This window comes from Cyanistes caeruleus, chromosome 3, assembly GCF_971803275.1.
Source record: "Cyanistes caeruleus chromosome 3, bCyaCae1.hap1.1, whole genome shotgun sequence".
NCBI lineage: Eukaryota > Metazoa > Chordata > Aves > Passeriformes > Paridae > Cyanistes > Cyanistes caeruleus.
The window spans coordinates 90,377,428-90,398,282 of NC_141703.1; the positions used below are offsets into that span (position 1 = coordinate 90,377,428).

At 49.8% G+C, this 20,855-nt stretch overlaps 1 long non-coding RNA gene across 2 annotated transcripts; it reads right to left on the bottom strand.

Moving 5' to 3' along the window:
- Positions 1-7,290: 7,290 nt before the first annotated feature.
- On the bottom strand, positions 7,291-13,423 carry LOC111939005 (uncharacterized). 2 transcript variants are annotated; one of them, XR_002869148.2, is made up of 3 exons: positions 13,170-13,423; positions 10,638-10,773; positions 7,291-9,960 (listed from the first exon to the last, which is right to left on the bottom strand). It is a non-coding gene; the product is annotated as an uncharacterized LOC111939005 (long non-coding RNA). The 2 variants fall into 2 exon arrangements; XR_002869142.2 differs by having other exon boundaries at positions 7,291-10,181.
- Between the last annotated feature and the right edge of the window lie 7,432 nt (positions 13,424-20,855).

Genomic DNA, 20,855 nt, shown 5'->3' on the forward strand with positions numbered 1-20,855 from the left:
TTCTTCCAAAAAGGCCATGGGCCATGCCCAATTGCCTCACCGATTAGCTCATGGTGATCTAAGCCTCCCGTTGCTCTGATGCCTCACCCTCCCCCAACTGTGGAGACAGGTTTTTAAAGACAGATGGGTGCTAGCCCAGCAGCACTGTCTGTGGGTACTTACTGGAACACTAGCAATCCTTAAAACTTGAAAATATTGCCCCTATGCCTGCCATAAATCACCTTTATTATAAATCAAGTCAGGCCTGCCTTGCATCTGTGGACATGGAGAATAATGCATCACAACTTTTACAGCTGTGCCTAGAGGAAAACATAATGGACTCTACCATATCTTCCTTGGAGGTCATGTTTTCTGAGCCCTCTGCCCAGTTTTCTGCTTTCTCTTAAAATTCTTGTTCACCTCTCCAGGCCTTTATTTAGTATATATAGTGCAAATGTAAGTGTGAATCCTGACCCCTACATAAAACTCACTGTGGGCCCTAAGTGAACAATTTTCCTGTTGAGGGAATAGAAAAAAATCAAAGAGGATACTTGTCACTGGGTCATTACTTCATAGAGTCTTTTTTTAAAAAAGACTGAGCCAAAATCCTGCCTTTTGCCATCTCTGAACTCTGGATAAGCTTTCACTTGAAATGCACACATGGGCCCATAAGCAGAGCCTGACCTGCATTAATTCCTGAGCAAGACATTAATAATGCACAAGAATTAGAAACTTGGGACACTCAGCTTGATTTACCAAAAGGTCATGTCCACAGATTGAGTTGCAGGTCTCAGTACCAAGGCCTGTGTGACTTCTCTATGAGAGCAGAGGTGGAGGAGCCTTTCCAGGTGGCATTGCTTCTCCCTGTCCCAGCAGCAAGGACAGCAGAAGTCACGGTGTGCGTTACTGCTCTGGGTTTCAGCACATCTACCTGTTGTAACCAGAGAAGCCATGGCAGAGCCATGAAGAAGGCAAGCTGAAATTGATCCAATAAACGTGCAGTCCATCAGCCTATCCTGTTGCAAATCCCACTGAGAGGATGCCAGTACTGCTGTATCAGAGATTATGGAAGAACAGGCCTTTCACATTTTATAATTATAAATACAAAAATAATTGGAAATTAAATAAGTTTCCATATTATGTGTCCCTGTCATAGCAACTGAGAACCTGAGAGGGCATGTGTAAGGAAGTGACAGCAAGAGCTGAATCTCACAGGTAGCAAGCAGCTTGACCTCTGAAGTTTAGCGTCCAGGAGGAAGACTCACACATCAGGAGTGCCAGGTAATACACAGAGGAGGCCACTCCTGTCAAGCAGCCAGTGTGGATCTCAGCTGCCAGGAGGTTTTGCCTGGCTCCAGTGCATCTGTGCATTTATCTCTTAGGACAGGGAGGAGGGCGTTAACTCCAGCCTGAAGGCACAGGACCTGCCCAGGCAGAGAGGAGGGGTGGATTGATGTGCCCTCAGGCTGCATACAGAAAGGGAGGGTTGCAGGGTGTCTGGGGTGACCTGTGGAAGCAAAGGGCTCTCAGGCTGCACACAGCAGCACTGGTGCAGCTGCATTTTGCCCCACTACAGTAAACGCCGCCCCTGGTGGTTTTAAAAGGTGTGCGGGCAAAGCAGGCTGGGCTGGTGATCTCTGGAGAAAGCAATACCTGCCAGGCATCCTGCTTGTCTGAGGTCTGTGTCCTTCCACCCCTGGCTGAGCTGGCACAGGGCATGGATCCACCAGGAACATGTGATACCTTGCAACTGTGCACCTGCTCCAGGAGCTGGGGCACTTGGTACTTCGCTCATCGTGCAGGTGTCTGCATCAGCACCTTCCTCAGAGGACTTCTGGCCAGTCTGCCACATCCCCAGGTGCTCAGGGCTCAACTCCATCCTCCAGAGCTGGGTGAGCCTCAAGTCTTGTACAGAGCTTGTGAAATCCACATCTCTGCACTCATCTGTCTCTCCAGCCGTGCTACAGGGCTGTCAGAAGTGCTGGAGCTTATCTCTAATTCCCAGCCCCTCTTAGCTGTGTGCCCCTTCATCAGAAAAAGCCACAGGTACTCAGAAGCAGTCTGCTGCCAGGGCTGACCTGGGGCCCATCCCACAGTGAACTTGCTGGAGGAGAGGGAAGGGTGGACCCTGAACAGTGACCTGACACAGAGTGATGGAGTGAGGGGCTGCCCCTCACGCTTGCTGGCACTGGGGCTTCACTGAGGGGCTGCTCTGTTTGTGTAATCCATCACTGGCAGGGCTGCTGGGGGAGCTGTGGTTCTCCAGTTGCCTGTCACATGGGCTGCATCCTCTGAAAACACGCCTCCTGTCCCCTTTGCAGCACACCAAAGCAATGAGGTGAGAAACAGATAAGGCTGAAACTCCTGAAGTTCCTCATCTGGGATGCCTGAAAAGCAGTACCTAGATGGCAACTCCTGCTGCTGAGATGGGAGCTTTCTCTCTGATTTCTATATTTGCTTCCGTTCTCCTCTGTTTTACCTGTTCTCTGCCTCTTCAAATGACAAGGGTCAGTCTCCTCATTCTCCCTAAGTTGGGCAAATGTCCAGCTGGGCATGGAGAGGGAGAAAGGAAAAGAGATTGTTAGCAGCCTTAGAATAGCATATAAATCATGGGCTGTATCCATTGCTCAGCTCCACCACAGGGATTTGGAATGGATTGACACTGTTTTCCCACTTGCAAAAGAGAGATAATCAGTCTTCCTAATACAGTTGCTGGGAGAAAGTTTGGCTTTGCTCATTATGCCCTTTGAGGTTGTTAAAGAGCAGGCTAGCTGGTCTATCACCCGGTGGGAAGGCACTCTGTGACTTGAAATACAGCAGCTCTTTGCAGGGGGGAGGATCATAAATTCCACAGGGCACCAGATAAACTGGAGGAGGTGAAAACACAAAGGGGCAGTTGAAGTTTCAAATCCCTTCCCCCCCATCTCCTGCCTCCTTCCTCCCACCTTTGCCATGCCAACATAACAATAACCTTGACAGCCCTCTCCATCACTGGGGAGCATCATCTGAGAGCTAACAGAGCTCTGCAGCACCAGATCCTGCTGCCCATGGGCCGTGCCTGTCCCTAATCCCCGTTCCTCCCCACTTGGTCAGCAAGAGGATGGCTTGAGCAGCCTCTCACCTGGGAAAAACTGAGGAGGAATGGTGATGGAGGGAAGGAGAAGGCTGGAGGGGGGCAGGGGGAATGGAGGGTTGCAGCAGTGGGATGGAAAATCTGGAGCTGAACAGAAGGAAAAAATGGAGTTCCTGAGGTAAAAGCTGGAAGGGTAGAAAGGAGCACACAGACATGCTTGCAAAAGGAAGGCAGCAGGTGGGAGCACGGAGGAAGCACGGTCTGTCAGTAGGAGCTGGTGTTGCACACATTTCCTGGCAAGTGGGAAAAGATGAGAGGTCACACAGAGGCTCTTTCCCAGCACACACAGCTCCAGGTATGTGCACTCAGTTAGCAACCAACTTCACCTGGCACTGCTGGAACAGTTTTGGGACCAGGCCAGAGATCCACAAAGTAACACCCCCTTCATTTGGTGCAAACAGTGCCCACTTTGCCCAGCTTCAGCCCTGACTGTTTGTCTTCCCCATGGCAGAGTGGTGATCAGTCACACAGTGGTCACCCAACTTGTTCTGCTGCTTTGGTTGGGCAACACTGAACAGTTACAGGAGAGTTCCCATGAGGATGAAGACAAGGAAAACAAGGCTGTATTTAAAAGTGTTTCCAATGTAATCATTTTGGAAGGGAGGGGAAGAGGAGGGAAGACAGCACTCAGAGCAGCAACAACCCAAGTATGGGCACAGTTATACTGAAAAGGAGCACTTTTAATAGGAAAGCTTATTTCACTTTTTCAAGGAAAGAATATTTCACTTGGGAATTCCTGTAAACAACACCAACAAGTGTTTTGTGTGGAGAAGTATGTATACAACAGCCTAGAAATGCACCCAGGGCACTGTGGTATGACAAACTCCTGCTCATCGGCTGCGTGTCGACTGGGGTGGAACATCTGAGTTCACAACATGTGTGGGGTCATTGCAGACAGACAAACAGGCTGCAATCATTATTTATTGGTAGTTTGTTACCACACCTAGACAGTGTCTCTAAGCACTAAAAGGTGTGCTGTGCAGGGAAAATGAGGGAGAAGGCTAAATGCAGCTTTGGGAAAAGCATGCAACTGACAAACCTCTTTGGGGAAGACACAATCTTCACTGGTTGTTTTTCACTGCACAGAGGAATAACTGTAGTAGCTATGCAGCAAAAGACATGTCCACATGTCTTCCCATTGCTAGGAGACTTCTCTGCTAGAGATTCCCAGGGCAGGTACAGCCACAGAAAGGGGACAAAGCCAGAGAGGCTACAACAGCAAGATTGACCGACTTCAGCCTGGCTCCTTATGCTCTTGGACTCACCTCCAAATTCTCCTTCATCCAGAAACATTAACCCCAAGCTCTGGCTGACTGCATCTATTTTTCAGCAGCGATGCACGCTCAGGCTTGGAAAAACACCGGTCATTAATGGATCCTGCACAGAAAGGGATCACAGGCTACTTGCAGCCCTTAGGCTGAAAAACACATTCCCCCAAATGAAGGGTAAAAGAATTTGCCTCTTTGTTTTAGGGATTGTTCTTCCCAACCCTAAGCACAGGCTGAATATTCATGAACCTCCTATATGAATTGGTTATCTTCTAAAAGCAAATACAAAGTCCCCATTCTGCATGAGGTGCCCAGGAACCAGACAAAGCCAAGTGTCTGCTCTAGCCGTGGGTTTCCCAGGGACTCTGTGTGCTGCTTTAAACCAGTTACTACTCTTGCCTATTAAAACAGGATCAAAAATGAACAAAGAGGAAAAGATCCTTCCAGAGCTGTTTGAGGCAGCTGCAGCTAATTCAGACTTCTACATCTCTTGACCTAACATGACTCCCAGGCTGCCACATTGTCTGGATGGGAAGCCAGAAGGGAAGGTAACGTGATTTTTATTGTAAGAGCTGCTCACCAGTGCAGTCAGCCTAATTTATGTTCATGTTGCTAAGAGTTCATGTTGCTAAGTAGCTTGCCAGCACAGAGGTTCAGCTTCATGTCGGAGCTGTATTTGTGGTAGGAACAAATGGGTGTGTATGAGCACAGAACTGTGTAATGGCCCATCTGCAGGTGTTTGTGGTATCCTGCACAGGGGAAATGGGCATTTGTGGGTGGGAGCACTCCTGAGGTTGCTGAGGATATCTGAGGATGGCTCATTCCTTGTACAGATGATGGAGATGACATGATGGCATTTAAGAGCTGGGTATCACTTGGGAGACAGACACAGGTCCAAGTGAGATGGCAGGAGTGTGAAAAATAAAAAAAAGGTGAGCACTTGCAAGTGTGTACACAAAATACACGAGACATGTCTACGTCTGTGCTGGGTCTGTCAGGAATAGAGTTAGGAAGTTAACTTTTTTTCACAGCACCTGTGTAGTGCATCTGCCTCCCAAAGGGAAGTGGTGAATGAATTCCTTGTTTTGCTTTGCTTCCATGTGCAGCTTTTGCGGTTTTTTGTTATGCTGTAAATATCTTGACCGCAAGGGGATTTTTTCATCCCCTCACCTACTGAGGTGGGTGGCATGAGAGTGGGCACCTGGCAGCTGGTCATGGGCAGCCCACCACTGTCCTGTCATTCAGGTCATCTGCCTCCTTCCCAAGACCCTATGTGCAGACAGTAGAGATTTTTAGGGACACTTTAGGGATTTTTCAGATTCTTTGGAGGCTGGTAAGCAATTCAGAAGGCCTCTGTGGGGAACTGCCTGGGGCTGGGCAATAGGAAGGAGTAATAGGGTCAGACTGACCTTGTGTCTGAATGCCTGGGAACACAGCTGTCATTGCCCCTGAAAATATCACCCAGTGCTGGTCTGTACTATATCCCAGTACAGCAAGTGCCTCTGGGCTGGCCTTTGCCAGACTGGGATTTCTGAATTGCCAGGGACCATTGCCTCTCTGTGCAGCGAGGTGAGGGGGCTGTTGAGAGGGGGGCTTGGAGGTGCTGCTCCCAGCATGTGCTAAAGAGCAGACCTGGGGCATGTGGAGACTTCCATGGCAGCCTCCCTTGCCCACATCAGTGCAGCTCAGAGCACCAGCCACGTGTGTCCCTTTGCCCATGCTCTGTGCTATCCCAGGACACCAGGGTGCCCAGGACTGTCTCTGCCACTGATTTCTTTCCAGCCCAGAGCAGCCAGGTCTCCTGCAACCACCAAGGGGCAGAGGGGACATGCCCTTGATCAGTCCCTGTTGTATATGTTCCACATCTTCTGTGCAAGTGGCAGAGACCCAAGTTCTCCAGAGAACAGTCCTGGCAGGTGTCACCAAAATTGGAGCTTTTCTGAACTACAAGTGATTAGCCTCCACTCACTTCCTTTTTGCAGCCCCTAAGTTGAGGAAACCCTTACCCTCAGAAGATGTTGAAGGACACCAGTGGGACTGATAATTCCATGGGCCTATTGCACACCCTGCAGAAGCAGCAGGCACAGGCACGGTCACTGCATGGTTTATGGGGTTCCTGGACACAAATCCCTTCTGCAGCATGAGACAGAACCTGGCACACGTGCGCCTGGCACGCCCCAGTGCCTCTCCCATCTTCCCCAAGGGCTGAGTGTTTTTCTCAGTGCCTTTGGACCAGCACCTTCTCCACCTCCAGGCCCACTATGCCACAAGACCTTGGCAGCCTCCTCTTTGCCCTGGTCAGACTGACCACCTGCAGCCCCAAGAGAAGGAGGATGAAGAGAGGGTACCACAGTGGCTATTTCTCCCCCTGCATTTTCTATGCTTGTAGGGAGATCTGGGCACAAATGGTGGGGCTCTGCTCTGTGTCCCCTCCAGTTCCCTGTTCTTGCACTTTTAACCTCTGATCTTCATCCTTTTTCTCCCGTGAATTGTTCCCATTTCTATTGTTTTCCTTTATGCCCTCTCCCCGCTCCACGAGCCATATGTTTTAGTTAGGATCAGCTGACACCCAAACTGAGGGGTAGGGTTTTCCCCAGCACTCCTTGGCTGGTGGCCACATAATTAAAATCAGCAGGGGAGCGGTGGCAAGAACCCAATCTGGCATTAATGAGAGCGGGAGGTTGTTGCGTGACCGGCTGAGCTGCAGGAGCCCGGCCAAACAGCGGCACAACAAATGGCACCGTGTGTGCAGGGCTGTGTTAGCATAACATGCATCTCCATTACACCTGGGCTGCACAGCCTCCCAGCTTTGCCCTGTCCTCATCATCCCTCTTGCATAAGCAAATGATAAAGACTGGATTCTACTCGTTTGCTGTAGGGATTAAAAAAAAAAAAAAAAAAAGTCTGACATTTCTGCTTTAGTAGAATTTTAGTGTTTCTGTTTTGCCCATCTCCAGAGCTATTGGGATCCTCATGGGGCTGGTCAGGCTAAGTGATGTGGGACTGGGCAGGGTGGAAAAGGACTATCTTCTCTTTACTGGGAGCCTGCTTCCCTCAGCAGTAGGGAAGCTAGCAAGGTGTCCATAGGCAGGGAGGACCAGGCAGGATACAAAGAGTTGTTAGGCTTTGCTGTCATCACCGCATGGATCTGAACACTGCTTGGGTTTGTGGGATGCAGTTCTTTGGGCCTTACTGCCCTTCAGACCCCCAAACCCTTGTCCTTTCTTTGGTGGAGACTGATTACAGGCTGCCAGCTTCAGAATTCTCTTGGCTGGCCACTCTCTTGCAAAGTCTGTATTAAGAAACTCCTCAATCTAGCTCACTGCTACGTTGTACAGCAAAACATGAGGGGCTTTACAGCAACTACCAGTTGTAGTTGATTTCAGCTGCTCCATGCACAACACAGCAGGGGCTTGCTGACACAGCTCAGCAAGCCAAAGATGCTGCTTTTGCACAGCCTTAACTGGTAGCAGATGTAGCAAAGGTCCTGAAGCCCCTGATGTGAATGCGATCCGATGTAATTATATAGTTTAGCTATTACTATACCCCTGCACACAGCAGTGGTCTCAAACTGGAAGTCTGGAGGCAGTCCATAACCTTAGTGCAATCTTAGGAATTGATTGCAGTCTGAGGAAGCTGGTGCAGGCCAGAGACATCAAAACAGGGTATTGCCCACAATGAGCAATCTTTGCACGGTATTAGCTAAGGAATGACATGTCATGGGTGGTCATATCTATCATCTGTTTAGCTACACCAGCATCATTCACACAGTCAAAGAAGTTATCTCCCTAAAATTTCCCAGGTGGACAATCCTCATCATGGTTTTCTGACATCCACACAATTCAACATTTTCACACTGCTCAAAGCAGCTAAGCAAGTGCCAAACTTTCAGTGTAAGAAACCCTTTGAACAAAAGCAGCACTTTAAAGTCTAGGTCACCATCCAAGAGTTTCTCAGCCTTTCTGGAATAAGGGAATGCATGAGCAGTTTCTGCTCTTTTAAAATACGAATTCAGAATAAATTCTGGCAGGAGAATTCAAAATTCATCACTTGGAGCTGGGAGCCTAACAAGACAGGCAGTGTTTGGTCTGTGTACATCTGGAGAGTTTGTAGTGGCATCTGCATTTCTGCAATAGAGGTGTGACTCATAAGATGTGACTTTTTCCACTCCATGTAGAAAGCAAACCCACCACAGGAGCTTCCACAGACCCTATCTCTTTGCACAGATCTCCACTGGAAAACTCCCATCTCAGGGCAGGAATTCTGAGTTGTGCCCTCAACAGAAGTGATATATGAGCATTTATGATTTTGAGGATGTTTCCTTTGCATGCAGCCTGACTTGACCTCATCTCCAAGGTCAGTGACAGAGTTCTGGGGATGGAGGTGAAGCTGTTCAGTGCTGAGCACAGTAGTGCCAAGCTGCCAGGGGCACTGCTGTGCTGGTTGGTGAGGACACGGAGTGGCCCCCACATCTGTCAACAGCCGAAAATTGCCATTGGGAGATGGCACCCAGCCACCAACAGGAAGTGCACCCTGGTCTGCAGCACACACTTGCTGTGGTTGTGGAAAGTGCGCACCTGCTCTCAAAAGCCTCTATGGGCACGTTCACAGGGGTGAATCACCAAGTTCTCCTGTGCAATGACAACTGTATCCCAGCAAAACCCCACTGCAGGGGCCTCCTACTGGCTTTGTAGAACCTTCCACAGGCGGAACCTCCCCAGCACCTAAAACTGCCCCGGGCTTCAGCTCTAAGAAGAGCTGTTGAAATGTCACCTGCAAACATGATTTACGTGATTCAGCAAGACAATATTGCACTCCACTGCAATATTGTTGGGCTGACCTGGGATTTAAGTGTAAGAGGGTCAGACAATAACATTAAAGACAGGAAGTGTGCATGTGCAATAGGTTAGATACGGAACAATGTCCTGTCATAAACAGAGTTTGGCTTCATCTACACAGAAGGGATCGGCCTAAGTTTATATATCACAGCCTTGCAGAAATCATCGACCAAATCCTGATATTTCACTAGCTTCAAGAGTGGTGATAACTCAGAAAATAGATGCAGTTCTAGTTCTCTGTGGATGAAAAGGATTGATTTTCCAGTACCTCGAGGAGAATACTCTACCTGGCTGCTTCAGGGCTGTGGTATTTGCAACAGGGATGGGACTTTGGCAGGCCAAGAAGTAGGAGGCAAGAACAAGTCATGAACTGTATCTGTGAGGCCACAACAACAGATGGGGCTGGAGGAAAATCATCCAAATGAAAATTGTCCATGGGTGAAGCAAAGACCGGCTTGCAAAAACCTGTCTGTGAACTTGCCCGTGCAGAATGGGTGTTTGGGTCTCAGTCCAAGCCCTCCTGGAAGCTCAGTGGTGTAAGAGGCTAAGAGTCAGAGCAGGAGAGATCCCAGGGTTCATATCAGCAGAGAGTTCAGACCAGGTAACAGAGTCCAAATCCAGCAGATCATTTGTCCAGTGATTCATGAGGATGAGGGCAGTTTTGCAGAATCACAGCTTCAGGCCTTTGGATGGTTTGAAGGCACCTCAGTGCTGATGCATATGAACTGCTCTCAGCTGAGCTCTGTGAGGAGAGAGCATGGATGGCATTTGACCAATTCTGGCTTTATCCACTCCCTCTGTATCACCACCATCACAGACTGAAGGGATTGCAGGAAGGGTTGCTCAGCTGCCTCCCCCACTCTGACTGTGGTAGGAGGTGAGAAAGCATGGGCTGTGTTTTCATCCAGCCTGGAGGAGACTGTGAGGAGCCACTGCAACAGGCTTCAATCAGGTGAAAGGTCACTGCAAAAGGCAAGGGGAGAAAAAAGAACCTGTTCTCTGTTCCCACTGGGGAAAAACCAAACTCATGTGCCTTAAACACACTAAGACCCACATCAATACCATTAACATTCTCTAAATAGTAAGGTGAGTGAATCACTTCCTGAGTAGGCTGGAGGGTTGTAGGGCTGTTAAATACATGTCAAAAAGTATCTGTCAGGTACGGGCTAGATTTAGTTAATCCTGCCTTGGAGAGGAGGATGAGTTAGTTGATCCCAAGGTCTTACTCTGTGTTCAGTGATTTCCCCATTCTTCATGGTACTGAGGAACCAAATACAGCTATTAAAAACTTTGTAAGATCCCTATTAGTTTGTGTTTCTTCCATTAAAAAAAACCAACAACAACAAAACAAAACAAAACAAAACAAGAACTCAAAAACAACAACAAAACAAAAACTCAAAAAAACCCAAAGAGACTCACCCATGGTTTATTTAGGAAGGAAATAGATATTCAGGGAAGGAAAACATCCTCTATTTATTCCGTAGTCAATGCTTAAGGGAGGACTGTGAGAGGAACCAGGTCCTGCAGTGCTTTCTAAATGCAGGCAAAACTCGTCCTGTGGGAACAAAAAGATAAACCACAGTCAGCATAACAATCTCTCCTGTGTCTCTAGTTTCTTGAACTGGTGGCTTTCAACTTCTCTGACTATAGATCTTCCCATGATTTTCTCCCTTTGAAGATGCAGGCCCCATACAGTGAATTTAAAGTGGCCAGCAAAAGGCTTGTTCTCCTTAATTACCTTCCAGAATAGAGTCTGCAGGCCACAGGTCAAAGGGCACTTTGCTGAAGAGAATTCAGAGTTAGGCTCTTCAAGTGCAAGGGATCAGGCATCTGAATATGGGATTGCCTGGGGCTCTGCCTTGGATTACGCTCCCAGGGAGCATTTTGTACTTGGGAGCTCCTCTTCGGGACAGACCTGACAAGAAGTTCAGTGCCAAGGGGGCTGTGCACAGGCAGAGGGAAAAAAAAATGTCTTTTTGATTTACAGTGACAGACGGGTCTATAACCCCCCTGGGGCTTGTCAGCAGCCTCATCACAGGCTGCCCTGCCATTTCTCATGCACTCATGGAAGTAGCTGGGCCTGTGCTCAGACACGGGACATGGTGTCTTCCTAGGCCATTTGCAACCCTCACGAAGTTCCCTGACACACACATCTCAGGACAGTGACACTGCACAACTTTTGTGGCAGGGTAGGAGCCTTGTTGATGTTACATGAGTTTCTCACTGCTATACTTCCTGGGGGCTGCCAGGAGTTTCTCTTTCAGTTCATGCCCCGGGGGGCTGGAACACACCATATTGCAGCACAGAGCATTGTCAGCAGAGACTGAAATGGGTTGTGCTTGGCAAGCACAGTGGAAAGGAAAAAGAGGGTGACCTGGGAGGATTGCTGTTCTCACTTCATTTTTCCATTGCATCTGCTGGTTTGTTGGTTTTTTTTTTTTCTACCAAGCCCAAAGAGAGAAACAACAGAAACAAAATAAAAATGGGTTCTCTCACTGCAAGTGCTACAGCAGGGGAACATTGTTGAAGAGACCAAAGCAGGAAGGTCTGGGTTATATTCTCCATCCTTTCACTCACTTCCTTCTCTGTCTTTTCCCTCCCCGTCTCGCTTTCTCTCCAGCATCCTATCACCACTGTCTCTCAGGGTGCTGAGCTGATGCTTGTGCTGGTGCTTTGACAGGGTACCAAGGAATTATATCACTCACAGGGTGGCCCTGAAGAGACATTTTTGAAAGCACCTCAGCTCTCCCTACAAAGTATTGTCAACAGATACAATGGCTCAAATACAACAGCAATTGAAGGTGACAGGAATAGCATTGTCCTCTGATCTACAGGCAGCAGCCTCTGACTGCTCAGAGGGGCTGAGTGTCCTGGCGAAGTATTGACCTCAAAGCTCAAACTTTATAGAGGGTGCTGGCCTCCTGCAGCACCACCTCCAAAACACCTCTGGCAGAAGGTGAATCTCATTAGCATCTCCCTCCCCTAGAGAAACCTGGCCCTTGCCACTGGGTCCAACACAGCCCCTCCTCTGGCTGGCTTGGCTGAGCATCCAAGGAATGGGTGGTCCAGGCAGGTCCTGTCCTGCAAAGGAACTGGTATGGGGAAAGGTTGTTCTGCCACCCTCTGGGCTGCACCCTACCTCCCCAAGGCAAAGCATACAGTGTTGGGCTCAGGCACACCATGTGTCCCTCAGGAAATCTGCTTCACCCTTCCCTACTGGCATGTCTCCTGCACCACCTGCCTCTATCCATCCCCTGGCAGCAGGAGAGCCAGAGGACAGGGGTTATCTGTGCTCCACACCAACAGTCTGGCAGCTTCAATTGCCCATTTCCATGACAGCGTCACGGGCTGCAGAGAAAGGTTTACAGAGGGCACAATGCCAGGAAAGTCCCTGGAGAAGGTCTACGTAGAGAAGCTTTCCTTTTAAACCACAATCTCACCCATGACAACTGATCTGTCCTAGAACTGAATACAGGGAAAAGGTATTTATTTTTATGCATTTGAATGGCAATGGGCACAAGGAAGTCACCTGAACTTGGCTCCCCCTTCACTGACAGAGCTGAAGTGGCTGAGGGAATCGCAGCTCCTAAACCTCAGAGCAATCATGTGCTTGCTTGCAAGAAAAGTTTTGAAGCTGAAAGACCCTGTAGTCAGACCTGGAAACAGAAAAGCTAGCATTTCTTCACTCCATAGCATGTCTCTGAGAACCACAGGTACCATGAAGTGCCTTGAAACCAGACAGCAGCTAAAAGCAGGCTCCCAAAGTTAGGACACTTTTCCTAAGGCCAGGGAGGAGGCTGTGTGTACGCCCTGCCTCTGAGTGTAGTCTCAGGCAAGGCACTGTGCTCCTTTCCTGAGGTTGCCTGTACCTCAAACCTCCTAAAAGTAACCTTTCCTGGTCTTGCTTTAACTCTCCAAGAACCTGAATTCCTCTGCAAGCCCAGCACATACCAGTCTCCACATTTGGCTGGCCAAGTAGACCCTCTGGAGCTGCAGCCTGGGCACTTAAATTGCTCCTCCTGTATTTCAAATGGCTCTTGCAAACCTCCTGTAACCTGAGCAGACAAAATCGGTGCTGGCTCTGGAAAGTAGTTATGCAATATGCAAGAGGTAAAACCCTCCTGGCAGGGGCACGTGAAAGGAGATACAAGTGGGAGGCTCCAGTTGCTGAGGTGAACACCATGTCCCACGAGAAGACTGGGAGAGAGGAGATATACGTGTCATAGAGCCATAGAATGGTTTGGATTGGAAGGGACCTTAAAGATCATCCAATTCCAACCCTCACTCCAGTGACTGTCTCCCTCCTTGATGCTGTTCTCCCAGACCATCTCTGCCGGGAAGGGTGAACGGATCTGGGCAACAAGATGAAGACACTGCTGAAAAAAGCAGCAGTCTGAATCTGAAAAGCCAATTGACAGGAAGCCTGTGCAGACACTGTTCACCGTTGTGAACATGCTTCAAGTATCACCTTTTTGCACTCAAAGCTGTCAAGTCAGCCACATGTTCACTGAATTGTATCTTGTCATCCCTCTCCCAACGCTACCCTGGAGCATGCAAACACTGGAGGCTCCTGAGGCAGAGCTGGGAAGGTGCTGGGCTCTCCCACAGGGTGCAGTCCACCACCTGTTGCCCTGGTAAGTGTGCCATGCCATGCCATGCCATGCCATGCCATGCCATGCCATGCCAGGCTCCTCTGCCAGCCAGGCCCTGCTGCTGCCAAGGGCAGGGTTTGGCTGAGGCAGACCGGCTCTGGCACGTGTGAGCAGCAGGGCATGGATCCTGTTTCCTTGCACTGGCATGTGCTGCACTGTGTGGTGGGGCTGTACAGGCTCGAGCCGTCCTGTCTCCTCAGGTGAAGTCTGAGGCTGCTCCCACCCCTGCTGCTACAGGGACAGCTGCTCCAACCTGTAAAGGCAGGATTTTGCCCACAGCATGTTTTTCTCCAGCCATGCAAATTAATTTGGAATTAACCAAGAAGTGGGATCTAACCAGTGCTCTGCACCACCTACCTGTGCTGGAGTTGCTGGTATTCCTGTTCTCTTTTTCTCCCTGCTGAAAGCCTGCAAGTTGCCAGCTCCATGGAGGTGCCCTCCCACCCTCAGCCAGAAAGACCTGACTTCCAACACTTCCAGTTCAACTGTGAACAAATGTCCACCAGTTTCTTGCTGCATTCTCCTGCATAAGCCATGCAAAACATTTGGATTTTAGCTGCAGAAGGTCTTGCACCCCATTCCCTTCTAACTCTTGCAAGAAGCTGCCTTGCTTTCCCCTGCCTGATTAAGCACATTCCTTCCTCTCTCCTTTGGTCGCTCTGCCCTGCAGCAATTTCCAAAGCATTTTTGTGGCATCCAAGTCCTGGAGACAAATTCATGAGCTGTGGAGATGTGGTTTCTGTCATGTGCTCTCAGCTCAGAGTCCTGGCTAGTGCAGGGGCGGTGGGTCCACAAGCATGAGGGCACCCACTGTGCTCCTTTCCTGAAGGTCAAGGGGTGTTTACTGTTTCACAGCTGTCTCTTTCTAAGTGAAATCAAATTGCTCACTTTGAGCTGATTGGGAAAAATACTGTCTGTGCATTCTCTCTCAGGTTCCTGACCCTCAAAATAATAATAATACTTATGTGGCCTGGAAGAAATTATTGTTAACCATAAGCCTGGGAACTGCTTCTATTATTCAGCTTTATGGGAATCCATACAGCTCCCATGGAAAGGGATTATTTACCTAGGCCCTGAGAAAAAGTGGAGGAGCCTGCATGCTCCTTCTGGCTATTGTATTGCCAAATCCCACAGCAAGGCGTCCGGAGAGCGGTTTCCTCTAGCTGTCATTAATCCTTGTGGGCTTGGCGACCTCAGCACACGGCATCCTTTGGGTCGCTGGCTGCTGGGAAGGCAGACTATTGTTTCAGGGCTTTTGTCCCAGACAGAGGAGCTGAGGAACCAGGCTTTTCAGGTGTCCCCATCACAAAGTGACTGGCTTGCAGCCTGGCACTTGCTCAGGCCTTTCCTAGCTCTGCTGCTGGGAAGCCAGCTGGATTTGGACCCATTTTGATGAGGCCAGAGGAAGGAGTGGCTCTGGGGTGTCCCAGTATGAACTGTGCTCATCCTGCATGAGGGAGCTTCCCTGCATACCTGCAGCTGCAAGGGGATGGCTCCAGCACAGCCCCCATGGATGGGATGGAACACCCAGGATCCTCAGCTTCCTCCTGGCCCCTGCCTCCCAGCCTGATCTTCTAATCCCTGCAGGGCAGAAGCAGGAAAGGCCCAGTTTCAATTCAGTGCATGAATTGGAGCAAAGGAAATGTTCTCTCTTTCTAACAGCTGAAAGAAGTCTTGCAGGGAGGCTTTCTAATAGGGATGTTGTACATGGCATGTATGTGAATAAATGTGCATGGAAGAAATTGTGGCATGGAGGGAAACCTAAACAGGCCCTTCATTCTTGCCATGGGCTTGTGGAGCCTTTTGTGGTTCTTTTATGATGGCAGCCTGAGAGGAAGAAACAGAAATGTGTGTTTTCCAAGCCAGGGTTCAAAGGGGGTTTATAGCTCTGATGGGAAAGTCTCTGTTCAAGGTTGCACCTGTCTCAGCACAAACTACACTTTAGAGACAGCTCAGAAAGGAAGCGAGCTGTTATTTCTTCCCTCCTGATGCTGGCATGCAGTGCACTGGTGAGCTTGGAAAGAGCTGCTTTTCTCTCTCTAGGTGAGGCATATAGCAATGCCTTCCTGTGGGCATTGCTCCCCACTCCTGTCCCTCTCAGGGTTTCAGGAAGGCCCCAGAGCAAAGTAGCCAGCCCCTACTGCCACCACATTGTGACTAGAAGCTTTCCTCTCTGGCTTGCAGTTGGAGCTCCCTCTTCCTGCCTTTTCAGGGGTGTTGTGTGCCACCACAGCTTTGCCAGTGGCAGCAATATTATGTTGATGCTGCAATCCCTCTTTTTTGGTAACTCATTGCTTTGAGAGGTGCTGCTGATAGATTAGGATAGGAATGAGAAAGTCACTTTTTACAGCAGCCCAGCAGTGATGCCAGAAGTGCATCTAGGATCTGAAAAATGTCTGTCTGATGGGCACCTTAAGCAGAGCTGTGCCACTGTCCCCCCACCAGTGCCACCTGGGCAAGGGACACAGGGAGAGTCTGTGGGTCTTCCCACCCACACAGCATAGGGCTGCCCCAGAGACCCCTGAGCTGGTGCATCTCATGGCCCTGTGTGCAGTGCTGGTCTGGGGCTGGGGGCACACCAGTGAGGTCCCCTGCCTGGGCTCCCAGCCCACACCTCCAGTGTGGAGGTGCAGGGACCCAGCTGTGCAGCTGGCCCAGACAGCCTCCATGCCTTGCAGGGATCACAAAGCACTAGTGTGGCCTGAGGGACCTGCCCAAGGTTCCCCTGGGAGTCTGCAGCAGAGCTAAAGTCCGAGCTCTGTGTGACCCAGCCAGCACCTGGTGGAAGCAGAACCACCCTAGTCCCTGCATCAGCCTTCTGCATGGGGGAGTGGGGTGATGCTGCACTCAGGTATCATTCCCTCCATCCTCTCCCTGATTTTGCCCACTGAGGGGCATGCAGGGGCACGGAGGGACACCCTTCCCCTCCCCTGTGCTCAGCGGATGCAGTGGCAGTGGCCGCGGTGGCAGCTGGACAGAGCTGCTTTCTCCAGCACAGTGCTGCCATTGTCCAGCTGGGCTCTGGCCCCTCTCATCCCCACCAGGCAGGCACAGCCAGGACCTCTGCAGCCCAGCAGCACAGACAACAAGGTGAAGGGGATGGATGGAAGCCTCTGGAGCAGGCAGCCCACCTTTGTGTCTCCATGGTGCAGCCCCTCTGCTTTTCAAACTTCTTTGCAAGAGATGATATAATGGAGCACAGTAAGGTGGTGGCTAAGAAAAGGAAAATCTGAATGAATAGGAGGGGGAAGGGAGAGCAGATGACGCTGAGATGTGAGGGGCAAGGCAGAGCCAGTGAGACAGAGCTGGGCTGCGCGCCGGAGAGGAAAAGCCGTGTGCCCCGTGGGAGCTGGGCTGTGGGAAGAGACAATGCGATGGAAGGGAAGGAGCCAGCTCCCACTCTGGGACAGGCACAAGGCTGCAATTAGAGAGAGGAGACAGCATGTCTGCCCGGCCTGGGAAGTCTCCTGCCATGGACACAGGGTCGTGCAGGGGCTGGGGCAGAACCCCCCCTGCCTGGCCTGTGCCCCTGCACTCAGCTCCCCTTCGACTGGCAGAAGCCCAAGGGCAGACACTGGCAGTACCTGTGGCTCCAAGGTGCAGGGGCTTTCCTCCCTAGCACTGGCATGAGATGTCTGGGTTGCTTTGTGCCACTGCAGTGGCACGGTCATACCCCTTCCCTGGGTCAGCCCTCCTGACCTGGCCACCCTGGGCAGCCCCCTCCTGCCTCCTATACCAGCTGAGCAAATACCAATGTCCTCCAGGCAAGCAGGTTGCTTGACTGCTCACCTCTCACAGCAAGCACCCTTCTGTAGGCTTTTGGAATTTTCCTGGATGAAGGATGCTATGGAAATATGTAACTCCAGAGGACAAGCTCTGGTTTTAGTGTCCTCCTCTGCACTGCGATTATCTAGCTCCCAATGGAAAATGCAAACTTGTTTGGAAACAGTCTCTGGGTTTGGCTTGAAAAGGCTCAGAAAATACCATGCAAGGGTCACAAACTTTTAGCACAAGCCATGTTTGGCTGGGGTTGTGAAAGAGGAGGGAGGAAGAGGAGGAATATGAGCACACACCATTTTTGCTGCCACAAACTTGGCTAGGGAACTCTTTGCGCTTTGCTCCCTCTGGACATAAAGAAAAGAGTTTGATGCTTTTAAAAGAAAACAAACGAGTTTTCAGCCAGAGGAACTGATTTTCAAATTTGCTTTTAACGACTCATTTTCACCACCCAGCCAAGAGGCAGATGAAGCAGAGCTCCTGCAAACTTCTGCTGAAGTGACAGCAAAGAGAGATGCTTGAAAAAAGCCATCAACTCCTGGCAGAGACAGAAGAAAAAGGAGAGCCCTGGTGAACCAACAGTGTTTTTTTAAAAAATATAAAATAATATACTTCAGACTTGGAGTGGTTTTCGCTTCCTGATCAACAGTTTTAAGCCTACCCAACTGCTTTCGTCTTTTTCTGGTTATTTAAGATCTCTTAACCGAGGTGAAATTAAATACGAGGCTCGGGAGGAGACCTGACTGTTTTCCTGCAATTCTCACCTGCGTGGGAGCGGCAGGAGCTGGGAGTTAAGGCAGCACCGTGTATTCAGTGACCAGGCAGACTCAGAGAAGTGTGGAAGATCACCACAGTGTATTTAAAGCTGTGCAGCAATAACAGCTAATTTGTTTTTGCCTAAAGAGCAGTTAGGGTTGGTTTTGTTTCATTTTAAATAAAGACATTTGGACTCCAAAGGTCATTTCCGTGGAATAACAATGCTCCTTTCAGAAAGGGGCACCGGCAGGGTCTCCGTTACTCCCAGTGCTCCCAGTCTGGTTTGAAAGCCCAGCTGCAGCTCAGCCGGGCGAGCATCCCCTGGGCTGCCCTCTACACGTTGCAGCAGCTGCTGTCCCAGTGCCCCCACCACGGGAAGTGCAGGAGCTCAGGAAGAGGCGTCGGTTTCTCTGCAGGGGTGTTCACAAGCGCCCAGTGTCCATTTGACAGTAAAATGAGGATGGTTTCCAGTCCCTTTCACCCCTCACCCCAACCTCAGTGGCACCCCTGTGCCTTCTGGGAGCGCTGGCAGAGGATGGTGCATCCCCAGCAGGCAACGTGTGGTCACAGTTTCTCCTCATCTTCATCAGGTATGGCAGGAGGAACGAATATGATCAAAACTTCTGATTTTAAAACAGGTCATCTGCCATGTGGGAAGGTTTTCCATGAGCTGCTGCCTTTAAATGGAAGGTGAATGTGCTTCACTGACTGGTGAAAATGCTACCGTGATCTGTATCCATGCAAGTACCTCTAAGCTAGGCAATGCAGGAAGCATTCAGCAGAGCTGGGTGACAAAGCAGGCAGCTTGGTTCCCAGATCCAGTTACATCACTTATTTTCCTACATGCTTCCTAAATAACTACTCTCTGAGGCTTTAAGCAGGCAGAAAGCATTGGAGCTGTGAAAAAGTAAACTCGAGGCTGAGGCCATTCTCTGTTTTGCAGGCATGTATTTGCCAAAAATTTCCTCTCTGCTTCAGTGCAGCCCCCAGCATCGCATCTTATCAGTCAGTTTTCAAGTTACAGGGCACTTGGCTTGAAAAGTACCTTATCTTTTATTCTATGTGGGGAAAGGATCTTCAGAAAGAAAAAGCCCTTGAGTTAAAAAGAGCTCCCCTCCTTAGCGAGCACTGCTGTTTGTCACCCTCTCAGAAATTTGTAAACCCTTTTCTCTGTATTTATCTAACTCTGCTATTTTGGGATTTGCCATAACTGTCTGCACCAATGAGGTGTGTGTGGAAGGGAGAGCGTCTGTGCTGCTTGGCTGATATTTTTGGCCAGTGCAGAGCTCATTTCTGGGAACCTTGCTACCATGGGAAGATGCAGTCCTGATCCCCTCATCTCTCTGCTTCCTCTTTCTCTTCTGAGAGCATTGATGCCCACAGAGGCTCAGCAGTCCCCAGCATAGATGCCTCTGGGTGTGCTGAGGGATGGAGGAGAGGCAAGAAGGAGACTGGGATGGATGCCCATGCCAGCACTCTTGTGGCTGCAGGAAAAGTCATCATGACGGCTAAAGGAGGTCTGCGCAACTTCGTCTTCCATAAGAGAAGGCAGTTTATTTCCTCTGCTCTTCCCAAAACTGCTCTGGCAACTCCCAGACAGCCAGCTCCTGTGTGGGAAAGAGCAGCATGGGCCAAACGTGGCCAGCCAGGAACAGAAAGGAAAGGACTTCATCAGCCCACAGTCTTCCCCAGGGAGGTGTGAGTGCACACATATTGTATGCATACACGTGTCTTAATACCCTACACCTTACATGACACTTGTAATTTTAATTTTCTTGTCCTGCAAGGGCCTTTCCAAACCAGCTCCAGACACAATTAACCCTGTCTGTCCTATCTCTTGTACTACCAACAGAGAGATCTGTCCTAGCCTAACTGAAGTTGTGTTCATTGGACATCTACTGATCACACACAAAGGTCTTCCAGATTTCTTGGAAGCTTGCAGGAAATTTTTTTTTCAGTTCCAGAGTTTTGATTAGGGCTTGTCTTCCAGTAGCCAGGAGGTCACAGTGTCTGCACAGATCACAACCTGAACATCTGCATCCTATTACACAGCATGGTGATTATTTTTCAACATTCCCCACGTCTTCTAGCAGTGACAGTGATGATTAAAGCCTGGAGTGGATTCCTGAGTAGCATTTCAGCTTCCTTTACTTTCGCATCCTGACCGTAAACAGGAGAAGAGGGCTTTCCTTGGGCACTAGGTCAGGAAGCCCATGTGCCTCAGGGTGATGCTGACGCATTGATGAAAGCCCGGAGATGTCAACTGGTACAAAGCAGCTGAACAAACCTGCCAAGGGATGCCAACAATAGCAGGATATCACTGCAGCTTGCAGGGAGGAGATTTCCATTCACTGATTTGGCTCCAGTGCCAAAAGCCGTCCAGTGGTCCAAGGAATAAAGCCATTGTCTCCAGGAAGTGACCTGCAGCAGACTCTGGTGGCTCAGAGTGAGT